This window comes from Eptesicus fuscus, chromosome 17 (genome assembly GCF_027574615.1).
Source record: "Eptesicus fuscus isolate TK198812 chromosome 17, DD_ASM_mEF_20220401, whole genome shotgun sequence".
Lineage (NCBI taxonomy): Eukaryota > Metazoa > Chordata > Mammalia > Chiroptera > Vespertilionidae > Eptesicus > Eptesicus fuscus.
Window position 1 is genome coordinate 15,061,499 of NC_072489.1, and position 14,563 is coordinate 15,076,061.

Here is a 14,563-nt window from a genome sequence, read left to right on the forward strand (position 1 = left end):
CCCTCCGTCCCGGCTCGGGTCCCCGCGGTGCGCGCCGCTCCCTTCTCCCCAGTTGGAGCGGCGGGACCGAGCCGCCTGGAGCGCCAGTGGATCCGCGCAGAGAAGAGCCCTGGTCTTTTCTTTGGGGGCGGGAAGGGGGGGCGGTTCGGGACATGCGCTCCCCAACCCCCTTCCTGCTCACAAACACACGATCACACTCCGGGCCTGGGGTGACTTATCTCCTGGCTGTTTGGGCGCTCGCCCTCCAGGTCCGCCTTTCCTCGGATCCCGGCACCAGGGAGCCGTGACGCTGAGCGCGCACACCGGACCCCCTCTCTCCAGGGTCAGGCCGTTCCGGGTTCTCCCAGCCTTCGGCCTTCCTCGGCGCCAAACTCCCCCCGCTGCCTCGGGAGGCTCGCCGCCGCGCAGAGGCCGGCCTCGGGCCTCGGGCCTCGGCCAGTCCATCGCGCCGCTCCCTCCGCCATTTGCGCGGGGGTTGGGGACTTTGAGATTCTCCATCCTCCTCCCAGCGTCAGCCTCACGGCTGCCGGGCCTTTCCCCGGGTGGCACGCAAAGCGGGCCCGGCGACCGTACGCAGCGGGGAGCTGCCGGGCCCCCGCCGGGAGAGGACTGAGTGGAGACTCGGGCTCCGACGCCGCTCCCCCGAGGAGGGCAGCCCCTGGCGCCTCGGACCCTGCAGCCTGGGCTCCCGACTCCGGAAACAGGAGCTGGCGCCCGAGGAGGACCCCGGCCGGCGGTGTCCGGGACGCCCAGCGCCGCTCCCACTCTGGTCCTGCTGAGAGGGGCTGGGTAGAGCCTGGCTGGGCCTGGATCCTCGAGAACCCCGGCCTTTGGAGAGGCTTGTCACCCCCAGGCTCTCAGACAGACACCACCCCTCCTGCGGAGTGAGAGGGAGGGCGTTCGAGGAGGTGGTGCGGCCCGAATCGCGACCACAGCTTGGGACGGGAAAGCCAGGCCCCGCTCACCCTCGCCAGCACCAGCCCCACGCCGCTGGCCACTCTGCTCCACAGGCTTCACCCTCCTTCGTCTCGTGTCTTCAAACAGGGGTCCCTAGGCCACCACCCCGCCCGCCTGTGCCCGCTAGAAATTGCCCAGCCCTAGAATTTCAGGTCTGGGATCGGCAGGGAGACCAACTGGGCACGTGTGTGCCTTTGTACCAACTCTTGGTATTTTATTACCAAAAATCAAAACCAAAACGCCTTGAAATTTTAATGAGACCTCCTTCCCGCAGAAACTATTCAGAGGCAGCAAAATTTCAGAGCTGGGGGCCGGGCGCTGGGAGGAGAATGCGTCCCCCGACGTGTTGGACGGAGCTGAGTCACCCTGAGCGCTGGGTTAGAGACGAGAAGGTGGCAGTATTTGCTTTGGGCCCAAGCCGAGGTGCGAGCACCCTCGGGGAACAAACGCGCCTCCGCGGCGCGCCCCGAGCTCTCTCCTGCTTTCTCCAGAACTGCGGCGGGATCCCCAGCCCACGGCCTGCAGCTGCTGCTGCTGCTGCTGCTGCTGCTGCTGCTGCTGCTGCTGCTGATCCCGGAGCGGAGCGCGGCGTTTCCGCCAGGCGGCGCTGCGGAGCCCTGCGGAGCGGAAGGACACGCGGATCTTCGGCCAGTGCGCAGATGCCTGGGTGGTCATCCTAAGACCCCGCGCCTCCGCCTTCGCCTTCGCCTTCGCTGGGCTTTGGAGCGGTGTCTGAGAGGCTCCTCCTCGTAACTACTCGTTCCTCCCCTGCAGCGAACGATGCCCTCTGTGCTTCTCCACCTGCTCTAGCTTCTGCTGCAGTGTTTCTCTCGCTTTCTTTCCCTATCCCAGAGGAGTTGGCCCAAGTGTCACGGACCCCTCCCCAATCCTGGGAGTTCCCACCGCCACCCTGGAGGTTCCAACAGGTCACCTTGTCTGTCAGGCTAATGTGGTCCCCACACATTCATGCATTCATTCGTTCTCATCCACTGATTATTTCCTAGGGCTTCCCCCTTACCAAGCGCTCTCTCTTTACCAGCCCCTGACACAGATGGAGAAATGGAGGCTAAGTTCTGGAAGCCAGTAGCAAGGCCAGCAGACAAAGCCCACGCCTTTCTCTCCATTCAGTCCCTGCCCCCATCTGTACCTCTGGTGGTGACACGAGTGACCCTGGTGTCTTTGTGCTGGGTGACCTTTAAGCTGTAAGGAAAGGCAGAGAAAAAAAGGCCTTCTGGTTGATGAATGACCTGTGCTTTGAAAAAGGGTAAAAGTTGCCCAGAAGGTGAGGCATGTCCCTGGGAGGCCCTCTGATGGCCTCTTCTGTACATACTGGCTTAGAGTTCCTCAGCACTGTGGCTAGAGGCCTAGTCATGCTCAGAGTGACTGCAAAACTCAGGCAGACCTGTTCACTCTGTTAGGGACTCCAGCCCACATTATCCTATATTATCCCATTTATTTTTTTTAAATTTTTAAAAAATATATTTTATTGATTTTTACAGACAGGAAGGGAGAGGGATAGAAAGTTAGAAACATAGATGAGAGAGAAACATCGATCAGCTGCCGCCTGCACACCCCCCACTGGGGATGTGCCCACAACCAAGGTACATGCCCTTGACTGGAATCGAACCTGGGACCCCTCAGCCCACAGGCTGACGCTCCATCCACTGAGCCAAACCAGCTAGAGCTATATTATCCCATTTAAACTTCACAATAATTCCATGAGGCCATTAGAATCTTTACCCCCACTTTATAGAAGAGGAAACTGAGGCTCAGCAAGGGAAGGAGGGTAGCTTGAGGTCACACACCTCGTCAGAGGTGGAGTTGATGCAGAGAGCCTCATCTTGCTGCTCTCAATTGAGGAGTTTCTAAGACATAATGATTCCTGGGAACGAGAGATTCTGTTTTAGCTGAGAGAGAGTGTAATGGACATAATTTTGTTGTTGTTTAGGTTTTCAGTGTTATTGTTATTATTATTTTACTTTTCATTATAGAGATTTTCAAACATATGCAGATGAGGTCACCCAGAATAGGCTATAGAGAAAACGGTATAATAGACCCCCCCCCCCATAAGCCTATCACTTAGCCCAGTGGTCGGCAAACTCATTAGTCAACAGAGCCAAATATCAACATACATCGATTGAAATTTCTTTTGAGAGCCGAAAACCGACTTCTGCGCATGGGCCACGAAGTTTCAATCACACTGTACGTGCGCGCCCGCACGTGGTATTTTGTGGAAGAGCCACACTCAAGGGGCCAAAGAGCCGCATGTGGCTGGTGAGCCGCAGTTTGCCGACCACTGACCTAGCCTCAACAGTTATCAGCTCATGGCCTACCTTATTTCCTCTCCATCCCCTCCAACTTGCTTCCCCCCATTATTTTAAAGTGAATACAGACATCTTACCATTTCACTTCCTCAAGTGTTTGTCACTTCCAGCTGAGGTCTGAACCAATCCAGGGCTCATCCCTCTGCGCTGCCTTGAGGCTTGGTGAGGTTGAGGATAGTTCAGTGAGTGCACAGCAAAGCTGAGATTGGAATCCATTTCTATCAGACCCAGCACCCAAGTACTTCACCCTATGCTGTGCTGGAGATCCCCTGAAACCCCAGGGATAGTGAGCCCTCTCCACCCAGTGTGACCCCAGGGCTTGCCCAAGAGGTCTCTGGGTGGTAAAACGACACGAGCCCCTGGCTAGGCAGCAGTGCCTGAGAGGGACACGCAAAGCACAAGGGACATTCTGAGAGAGAGAACTACTTAAAGCCACATGTTGTAGTGGAAAGAGTACAAATTTGGGGATGGGCTGATCTAAATCGAAATTCAGCTCCACCACTGGCTCAACTCTGGGCCTCAGTTTTCTCATCTGTAAAATGGAGTCATTGATATTAACCCAATAGTGTTGTTGAGAGAGGCTCAAATGAAATAATAAATGTGAAAATGCTCGACCTACTGTCTGACCTGTACTGGCTCTTAATAAGGACAGATTTATTTCCTTCTTTTTTTGCCAAAGTCTCATTTCATTATGACCAGCGCTCTTACTTCAGAACCAACCATGACCCCCCAGGCTCAGATTCTCACTCTACCACCTGGCCATCAGAGTGCCCATAATTATGGTTTATCTTCCAATCTGGCCCCTCTTTGCCTGTCCTACCTTGTGTCTCACCAATCTTCACAGTTGAGATACACTGCCAGCCAACTAGCCCCTATATACCTTGGTTAGTGGTGCTCATCACCTGCTCCTTCCCTAGAATGCCTTCCTCCCAACCCTTCCCTCAAACATCTCTTCCAGGAAGCCCTCCAGGCTTTTCCCCACCACACACTGGTATTTCCCTCACTTTGCATTCCTTCATCACTTAGTGCAAAGGCAGATGGTAGAGATATAAAAACCACTGGATTAGGGATGAGGATACTTGGGTTTGAGTAGTTCCTCTTCACAGCTGTGTGACCATGGACAACCCAATTAAGGTCTCTATGAAACTTGTCTTCAAAACTGATATAGGACTGAGTATACCATAGGTAGGCAGCATTTCCTGACAATAATAGTGTTAATAAGTAGCATGTATATATACACACTTACTTTCCAGGCACTCATGCAGTCCTATTACTATTACTATCATCGTTTGACAGGTGAGGAAACTGAGGGCTAGAGAGAAATAACATATCTATAGCTCCAGAGCTTAAGTCCATAAATGCTGTACTACTCTGTGCTAGTCCCTGTGCCTGGAGTCTTTGTCCTCTGCCTTCTTTTCCTAATTACCAGCAACTCAAAACTTCTGCTTCAAATCTCAGGCCTATGTCACCTTCTCCAGTAGCCCCCGCCCTTGAGCTAGTCATTCTTCCTCCTGTAGCCCCCTCCCTCGATCCAATGCCCTTCTCTTTGTCCCGTAGCACCTGTTCATCCCTCCTTTATACTCTCTACATTGTCCTGATAGCCTGGACTCTGAGACACTGGGGAAGAGGGACTATCTCCTATACCTATTTCTACATAGTAGATGCTCAATAAATGTTACAGGGAAGGAAAGAAGAGAGGGAGAAAGGGGGGAAGAAAGAGAAAAAGAAAAAACAAAAGAAGAGAGAAGAGATGGGAAAGAATTGGGCCCTCTTGGACAAGATGATTCTTCCAAAGAGAGGAGGAGGAAAAGTAGCAGTGGCCTTTAGCGTAACCTTAAATTTCTTTGCCCATGGTATAAAACTTGGGGCTGGGTGAGCTTCCATACATCAGTTAGAAATTGCATTTGCTGACAATAACAATGACCCTTAAATAGTGACTTAAAGAAGATAAATGTTCTCTTCTCTCAGTCTCCAGGTAATCAGTTCAGGCTAAGAATGGCCCTGGATCATCAGAAACCTAGGGTCCTTCTGTTTCCAGCTGTACCAGCCCAACCCGGAAACCTTCATCCTCACATCACCTCTAAGTCCAAGATTGCTGCTTGAGCTCAGCAACCATTACCTCATCCCAAACATCAGAAGGGAAGAGTGAAAAGAGGTAAAAGGGTCCCCTCCCTTTTGATGAGTCTTCCTGAAATCCACACACATTCTTCAGCTTATACTTTATTGGGTAGAACTAAGGCACATGCCCATACTTAGCTGCAAGGGAGGCTGGGAAGTGTAATGTTTAACTGGGTCACTGGATGGTAATTTCTACCTTTAACCACAGATTCTTGTAGATCAAGCATGTCAAACTTGCAGCCCGCAGGCCACATGTGGCTCACAACGAATATTTTTGCTACCCAGCCAATATAACGTTGTAATAAGAATTTCATAACTTAATTTTTCCAAAATCCTGTTATACATAATTATTAATAATGAGCTACAATGTTCGCTAATAACTGATTACTATAATCGAGTTGCATTCATTTCCCTTACGCTCCTTACGTGCAGGCGCACCATTTCTCTCCACTAATACTAGCAGCGATTATTTTAGCAGCCAATTGCCACGTCATTAGCCTTGTACTGACTTGTTTGGCATATGCAACAGGAAATATTTTGCTTTCAGAGAACAAGAAAAATAGGTTTATTTGTGTTACCCTTATTAATTTGTGCAGTTATTCAGTGTCTGGTAAGTTAATGTTCAAGAAAAATATTAATTTTTATTAAAATGTTCTATTATTTTATGTTAATGTGACTCATTTATATCAGCCCTTTGTATGCAGCGTGTCTCTATCAAAATAAAACTACGTTTCTATGAAGATTGAAGCTTTTGGGTTTTTTTTGCGGCCCACATAAACTTAAACCTTGTTTATTTGGCCCGTGTTAGCCTTTGAGTTTGACATGCTTGCTGTAGATAAACTGGGTGGGGTGGCATTTGATAAGCCCACAGAAGTTGTAATTTCAGGTTGGTGGATTTTGTTCCTTTTAGGTGCCTGGAGTTGTATGGTGCAATAATTTAAAGAAGTAATTTTTGCCCATATGAAAAATAAAGAACTTTGATCAGACAACTGTTCATTTTGGCTCTGCACCCTGCACATAACACCAAGCCAGGAAGAAGGGATCATCTTTTATGAAACAAAAAAACAACTGGGTGGAAGGCAGTAAACCTACCTCCCATCCCCTTCCATGTTACTGATAAAAAACTGAATACAGCCTCCAACTCAAAACAGAGGCAGACTGATGCTAAGTCAACTTTGCACTAACTCTACCTTACATAATTATAGGGTGACTGCAGAAACCTAAAAGAAACAAGCCATGACCAAAAAGAACACAAACAGAATCACTGAATCTTAGCAACACCTGAGTGAGTTTCAATCATGAATCCATACACCTACACAGTGCAAACCTATGGATCCATACACCCACATAGGGATGGCCCTTGGACACACCTATGTTGGGTCCAGAAGGTGTGGGCAGGGATTAAGGAATTTGGAGAAAGGAAGAGGAGATTCCTAGGACTGGGAGGGGTAAAGAGAAAGCAGAAACAGGGACTTGCGCGTGTGAATGCTTCGGTTGTCCTGCTGCTAGAAGCTTCCTCATCTTCAGGTCTCAACAAGGGAGAGACATTTCGGAGTTCTGTGCGTACCTTTGTTTGTCTCTCTGCATCTGCCATTTTTCTTTCATACACTTTACAAGCATCTCTCCCTCACATCTTCCAGAGGCAACTCCTGTGCTGTGGGAATTCTACACACTCCACATCACAAGTTCTTAAGCCTTTTGTGGGTTGAGGAAAAAACCATGGTCTTTTTGTTTGTTTCTTTGAGCATTTGATAAAATTGATGGACTCCCTTTATAAGTCCACTACTCAACTTTGGAAAAATAATTTCAAGTAGTGCATGGATCTGCAGATTTTAAATCTTTGATCTTAAAGGAAATCCCAGCTTTAACTATAAAAAGAGCATGCCCTTGGGAAATGCCCTGAGGAACTCTGGGGTTTCCTTTCTAAAATTATTCTGACCAAGGCAGCATTCCAACTATTCTGTGCCATTTACTCTAATAAATAGCAATCTACCACAAGCCAGTATTAACCAGTGCAACCTTCACAATAACTTTATGACGAGGGCACTGTCATTAGCCCCACTTTATAGATGAAGAAACGGAGGCACAGAGAGGTGAAGTGATTTGCCCAAGGTCACACAAGCAGGAAGTGGCAGAAGTGGGATTCTATTATATGCTGTTAGACTCCAAGGCCATTATTTTCTGTATTCTCATCACTGCACAGTGGCCTTTACCTCTCTGTACACTAAAATCACACACATCTGCCTTTCTCCCCTAATGCAGGTGTCAGGCCCCACCCAGTAGTGTGCTATAATCAGCTCATACAGGCTCCAAGAGCCAGTTATGCATATCCCTTTCCAACTCCTCATTCTGTGGCATTTTACTGATAGGTTGAAATCAGCCATAATGGGAGTATTTACACCACAGCCATTGGCAAACACTACAAGTGAAGGCCCCCCCCCCCCATGCCAGAGAGCTGTTTATAAAGAATTTACCAGCACACCACTGGACCCACTAATGCTAGTTCCACTCAAATGGTTGTAACCTACAGATCCACCCACCAAACCCCTGAATCAGTGTGAAGTAGGAATCTTCCTCCCTGCCAGTGAGGAGGATTTGGATATGATCTGCTGCCCCCAGGCTTAGTGTGTGTGTGTGTGTGGGGGGGGGTATTTAGGGAGAGTATAGCTTCCTTCTTTGACCCCCTCATCTACAGGTCATCTTCCAGATGCCCTCAGCACTTCCCTCTCCTAGAACCCAAGTCTGGTCATCTGTGGGCCTGGACCCCTTCTACCACACAGGTCCAGATACTTTACACCACAGCAGACTGTTCATTTTGGCTCTGCAGCCTGCCCAGCTCTGTACTCCTAACATTGGACCATTGGCTATTGATGCCAGCCAGATCTAGTTTATCCCTGTTCCTTTGGGGTTAGCAACAGGAAGCTGGCCCCTCCCTCCTGCACCACTAGGTACCAGCCCTACTCCTTATCCTCCACCTTCTGGGAGCACCCAGCAAACTGCCTGGCCGAGGCCAAGACAGTTGTGACAATACACATTCTCTGACTTTTGTCCAGAGAGAAACCCCACCCCACAGTACAAATTCCAGGGGGCCAGCCTTCAAGTGGAGCCTGCCCTGGTGCCCTCTCGCCAGGCAGAATCTCAGGCCACAGGAAAGAAATTGGATTATTATTATTACCGTTTAGTGAACATTTTCCTAGTGCCAAGAGTTTTATATTTTCATATGATTTTTAATCCCTACAAGAACTCTAGAAGATAAGTACTATATTAATCTTATGTTATAAAAGAGAAAACTGAGACTCAAAGAGGTTAAGGAACATGCCTGAAGTCACACAGCTAACAAGTGTGGGCTGAATTCAAGGCCAGAGCTATCCCATTCCAAAGCCCACACCCACAAAACCTGTATATGTCAACTCACAGGTACTGCTCGAAGAGCTGACAGAATGCCCATGGCTGCTCCTTCACCGGCCCCCAGGGAAGTATGGGAAGAGCAGCCCCTCTTGCCTCCCTTGGGGTTACCTTGGAAAGTCCCCAAGGTGAGAAAGAAGACAACCTGGGTCACCTGTGGCAAGACCACTGCCCAGAGTTGTGAGCCTCTAGCCATGGAAAGTGAGTGTTCAACTGGCAGGCATGTAATGAGCACCTCTTGCATACATAGCATTCTCTTAGGCATGGAGGTAGGGAAAAGATGGCCAGGTCATGATATCTGTCCTCAAAAAGCTTACTGTCCAGACTAGTGAGTCACAGAAATGACTGCTGCATTAAGGTGGGCTGTGATAGGGCTGTAATCAGTGGAGGCACAGGATGAATTCCCATAGGAGGCTGTGGAAATCCTCCTGGACTGGCATCAGGGAGGAGGCAGCACTTGATGTGGGCTTGGACAATGAATAGACATTTGAAGGGTGGAGAATAGGGATTTTGGGAAACCAAGAGGAGGGACCAGCAGGCCCATGAGGATGTTGGGTAGGATGTGGCTGTAGCAGAGGGAGTAGGTGGGAATGCAGTGGGAACAGATGGTCTCCTATTCTTTAATAAGCAATGGTGAGCCATCAGAGATCTTTGAGCAGAAGAGTACCATTAGGGCCCTGGCCGGGTGGCTCAATTGGTTGGAGCACCAAAAAGTTGCAGGTTCAGTTCCTGATCAAGGCACATACTTAGGTTTTGGGTTCAATCACTGGTCAGGATGTGTAGGGGAGGCAACCGATAGATGTTTCTCTCCCACCTCTCTCTCTCTCTCTCTCTCTCTCTCTCTCTCTCTCTCTCTCTTCTCTCTCTCTCTCTCCCCCGCCCCCCACTGTCTTCTTTCCTCTCTCTCTAAAATCAATAAAAACATATTCTCAGGTGAAGATTTATTTTTTAAAAATCCATGGCCAGTGTGACACAGCTGGTTGTGCATCGTCCAATGCACTGAAAGGTTGCCAGTTGAATTCCTGGTCAGGGCACATGCCCGGGTTGTGAGCTCGATCCCCATAGTGGGTATGCAGGAGGCAGCTGATCGATGTTTCATTTTTACATTGATGTTTCTCTCCCCACCTCTACCTCCTGTCTCTCTAAAATTCAATTTAAAATATTTTTTAAATAGAAAAAAGAAAGAGTACCTTTAGGGATGGAGCAATGAGAGACTGAAGATTAAGAGACCAATTCAGAGGTCAGGTGGTGAGAGCTGGAAGCAAGGGAGAGGCTACAAGAAAGGCAAAGCAAGGACAATTCCAAGGAACACCGAGGAGATAGAATGGACTGGACTCAGTGAAGGACAGGGATTAGGAAGGAGAGCAAGAAGGAAAATAGGATCCTGAGGTCTCTAGCCTTTGATATTGGCTACAGTGCTGAAACAAAGAGACCCCAAATACAGTGCCTTCAATCAGATAGAAGTTTCTCTTAAGTCTTTGTGATCTATGCTGGAGAGGCTGCTCTCCTCCATGATGTCATTCAGGGGCCCGAGTTCCTCCCATCTTTGTGTTCCTTCATTCCCTAGCATATTGTATTCATTGGTGTGATCACCCATGGCAAGAGGAGAGATAAGAAGTCCAGGGTAAGTGACATCCTTTTGAACAGTTGAGGGAGGAGTTGCTTATAGTCACCTGGCTGTAGAATGTAGTTTCTGCCATGTGCAAGAAAGTTGGGCAGAACAGATTTGGGGATGGGGTCTGCCACATCTGGGTACTTGGCAGATTTTCCAAGAGGGGGCCAGGCTTTGGCAGGGAGATGCAGAGTGAGGGTTTTTAATGAGTTGAGTTTCTGAGGCCTGCAGCATGTCATGGCTGGAGATGTAAATTTGTGAGTTGTAAGTGTAAGCAGAGACGAAAGAGCTGAAACCTGGGGTGTGAGTGATAACGTGTCCAGGGAGAGAAAATGGAAGAAATCGGAAAAATAAAGAAATTAGCCTGAAACTCTTGGGGAAGGCATAGGAGAAATACGTTGCCAATTTTATTTGCCAAATTTATTTGCACCAGTATATTCATCCCATGTAGCTTTCTTACACTTTAAAGTTGACACACCTCCCTTGGCAGGTGGATTGGGCAGGCCTGTGATCAGAGCAGAAGTAATCCTGTGTGACCTCCAAAGTTGTCAGGACAGGTGATACCTCCTCCTCTAGAGACACTCACTCTTGGAACCCCATCCTGTGAAGAAGCCAAGTGGTCACATGGACAGGCCCTGTTTAGGTGTTCTGGTGGCAGCTACAGCTAAAGTCAGCCAACAGGGCATCAATGCCAGCATGGAGTGATGAGCCTCAGAAGATCCTACCCGCAACCTCTGGGCTGCCTCCCTGACCCTGAGTGGAGCAGAGGTAAGCCCTCCCGCCAAGCCCTACTCAAACTGCCCATTCTTGAACAAAATAAATGTTATTGTCTCAAGCCACTGAATTTCGGAGTCTTTTTCTTGTAATAATAGGTGACCAATTAGGCCAGAATTCCTTTTTCCATCCTAGGAGAATGCCCCAAACCACAGAGAATAGGGGTGACTCTGGATTGACCTTACCTATCCCCCTACTTCTCTTCCTATCTGTCTCCTGCTTGTCCCTTCTCTAGCTGTGGCACATCCCTTTTTCTGTGTACCTAGCCCCCAACTTTCCTCTTTGACCAGCCTCCGGACTCCCAGGATGGCTGCCTCTCTGATCCCCCTCAGCCCGGCTCCACAGTCCACACAAAAGACATCCCCAGGCTGCATCCCTTCTTTCCCTCCATCCCAGAGGGCCAAGAGGGTAGTCTGGTGGCAGAGAGTTGGAACAAGAGCACAGGGTCTCTGAATGCAAGGCATAGAAAGGCCTCTGTGTTCCCTTTAATATAGCCATTTCCCTTGGATATCTGCAAAAGGAACACATGTCAGACTTGGAAAGATGAAGGTCATAGAGGAAGCCTCTGTGACCAAGAGGCAGAACCAGGGAATAGGGGATGGGGAGGTGATTGGAGGCACCACAACCTGGGAGGACAACAGCCAAGAGCCCCCAACAAGGCAGTGAGTAGTGCGGCGGGGAGGGGCAGGTGCGCGGGAATTGGGAGGGAGTTGACACAGCTGCACAGCCAGAGCATCATTGGGGCACATTGTGAAATAGTTACCACAGTCAAGTTAATTAACATACCCATCACCTCACATAGTTACTGTGTGTGTGTGTGTGTGTGTGTGCGTGTGTGTGTGTGTGTGTGAGTGTGTGTGTTGAAAACACTTAAGATCTACTCTCTTAGCAAATTTTAAGTACACACTACAGTATTGTTGACTCTAATCACCATGCTGCACATTAGATCCCCAGACTTATTCATCTTATAATTTCATTTGTACCCTTTGACCAACATGTCCTATTTCCCCCACTCCCTAGCCCCAGGCAACCACCATTCTGCTTTTTGTTTCTATGGGTTAACTATTTTAGATTTATTATATGGGGGTATCATGTAGTATTTGTCCTTCCATGTTTGGCTTATTTCACTAGAATAATATCCTCCAGTTTCATCCATGTTGTTGCAAATGGCAGAATTTTCATGTGTGTGTGTGTGTGTGTGTGTGTGTGTGTGTGTGTGTGTGTTGTGTGTGTGTGTGTGTTGTGTGTATTACATTTTCTTTAGCCATTCATCCATCCATGAACATGTAGGTTGATTCCATATTTTGGCCATTGTGAATAATGCTGCAATAAACATGGGAGTGCAGATATCTTTTAGAGATACTGATTTTATTTCCTTTGGAAATATAGCCAGAAGTAGGATTGCTGAATCATATGATAGTTCTATTTTTAATTTTTTAGGAATTTCCATACTGATTTCCATAATGGCTACACCAATTTACATTCCCAGAAAGAGTGTACAAGGATTCTCTTTTTTCTATATCTTCGCCAACACTTGTTATCTCATCTTTTTTATAATACCACTAGAGGCTCGGTGCATGAAATTCATGCACTTGGAGGAGGGGGGGCTCAGCCCAGCCTGCACCCTCTCGCAGTCTGGGAGCCCACTGAGGATGTCCAACTGCCGTGGAGGCAGGAGAGGCTCCCTCCACGGCCACTGTGCTGGCCAGCTGTGAGCCTGGCATCTGGTTGAGTGGCACTCCCCCTGTGGGAGCCCACTGACCACCAGGGGGCAGCCCTGCATTGAGCATCTGACCCCTGGTGGTCAGTGCGCGTCATAGTGACCTGTCGATCCACTGTTTGGTCTATTTACATATTAGCCTTTTATTATATAGGATCTTAGCAATTGTTAGGTGACATCTCAATGTGGATTTCACTTCCCTGATGATTAGTGATGTTGTACACTAATGTATATGTACATGTTGGACATTTGTATGTCTTCTTTGGGAAAATGTCTGTTCAGATCCTTTGCTCATTTTTAAATGGGTAATTTGGTTTTTCACTATTAAGTTGTATGAGCTCTTTATATATTTTGTATATTAACCCCTTATTTGATAAATGGTTGCAAATATTTTCTTCAATCCTGTAGAATATATTTGCAAACCATATATTCATTTTTTTTCTATTGTTTCCTTTGCTATAAAAAAAATTTTAGTTTGATGTAATCCCACTTGTCTATTTTTGCTCTTGTTGCCTGTGCTTTTGGTATCATATTCAAAAAAATCATTGCCAAGACCAATGTCAAGAAGCTTTTTCCTTATGTTTTCTTCAAGGAGTTTTACTTCATCAGGTCTTACGTTTAAGTCTTTAGTTAATTTAATTTTTGTGTATGCTGTAAGATAAGAGTATGTTGATTTCTTGGGGAGTTAATCCCTATGCCTGGCATCAAATTCTACACATGCTGGGACAATGGGCAAGGGACCCCCACCTATGTACCCTGAGAGTTCAGTACTATGCCTGCCAATGCAAAGGTCTGGCTGTTGATCAAATAGCTGGCATGTTTATTGACTGATAGATCAATTAAGTACCAAACAGATTGCCAAATCAAAGATTGATGGACAGACCAACAGCCTGGCTGGCTAAGGACAGGGTTTGCACCTTAATTATCTTTATCCCAACCAATACTTAGCACAGCACCTGGCTCAGAGTAGGCCCTTAATAAATGGCTACCATATTAATTACATGACCCACATAGCATCAAGGGAGGCTGGGAAATGTAGTCTTCATTTTATTAAAATCAATTACAAATCAGGGTTCCAATCCAGGAAAAACAGGAAAATGGAGATGGAGGCCACTAGTAGTCTCTGCAGTAAGGACACAGTAATGAGTTCTGAGTAAGGGACGCAGAGACTTGCAGGCCACATCTCAAGTTCAAAGGTGAAATTGCACTGAGTCTTGGAATTTTGGAGTTGCCTCCTCTGCAGAACTTTCAGAGGGCGACAGTTTCTCCCCTGTACCCATCGATGTCCTAGGGAGATGCTGAGCTGAGAAGCAGAGAAAGGTCACCTTTATCCTTTAAAGTCATTGTTTTCTATTTCCACAGGCCTGGCCTGGAGGAAATATGGCCTTATATCTTCCCTTGTTCAGCTCATCGCAAATTCTTACTAAAGTTCCCATTCAAAACCTGATCTCCGAAGCTCCTGATGACTGTTGACCCTAAATTCTTTGCAGACAGGGCCCCTGCAGTGTCATAGGCTTCCATTCAGGAGTAAGAACCAAAGGTCTTGGAAATTCTCCCTCCTTGTGCCTTTACTGACGTGGCTTTACCTTTGAGCCAAATGGAAAGCTCAGCATATAGGCCCTGTGCTAAGATCTGGGCCCCATTGCCTGGCTT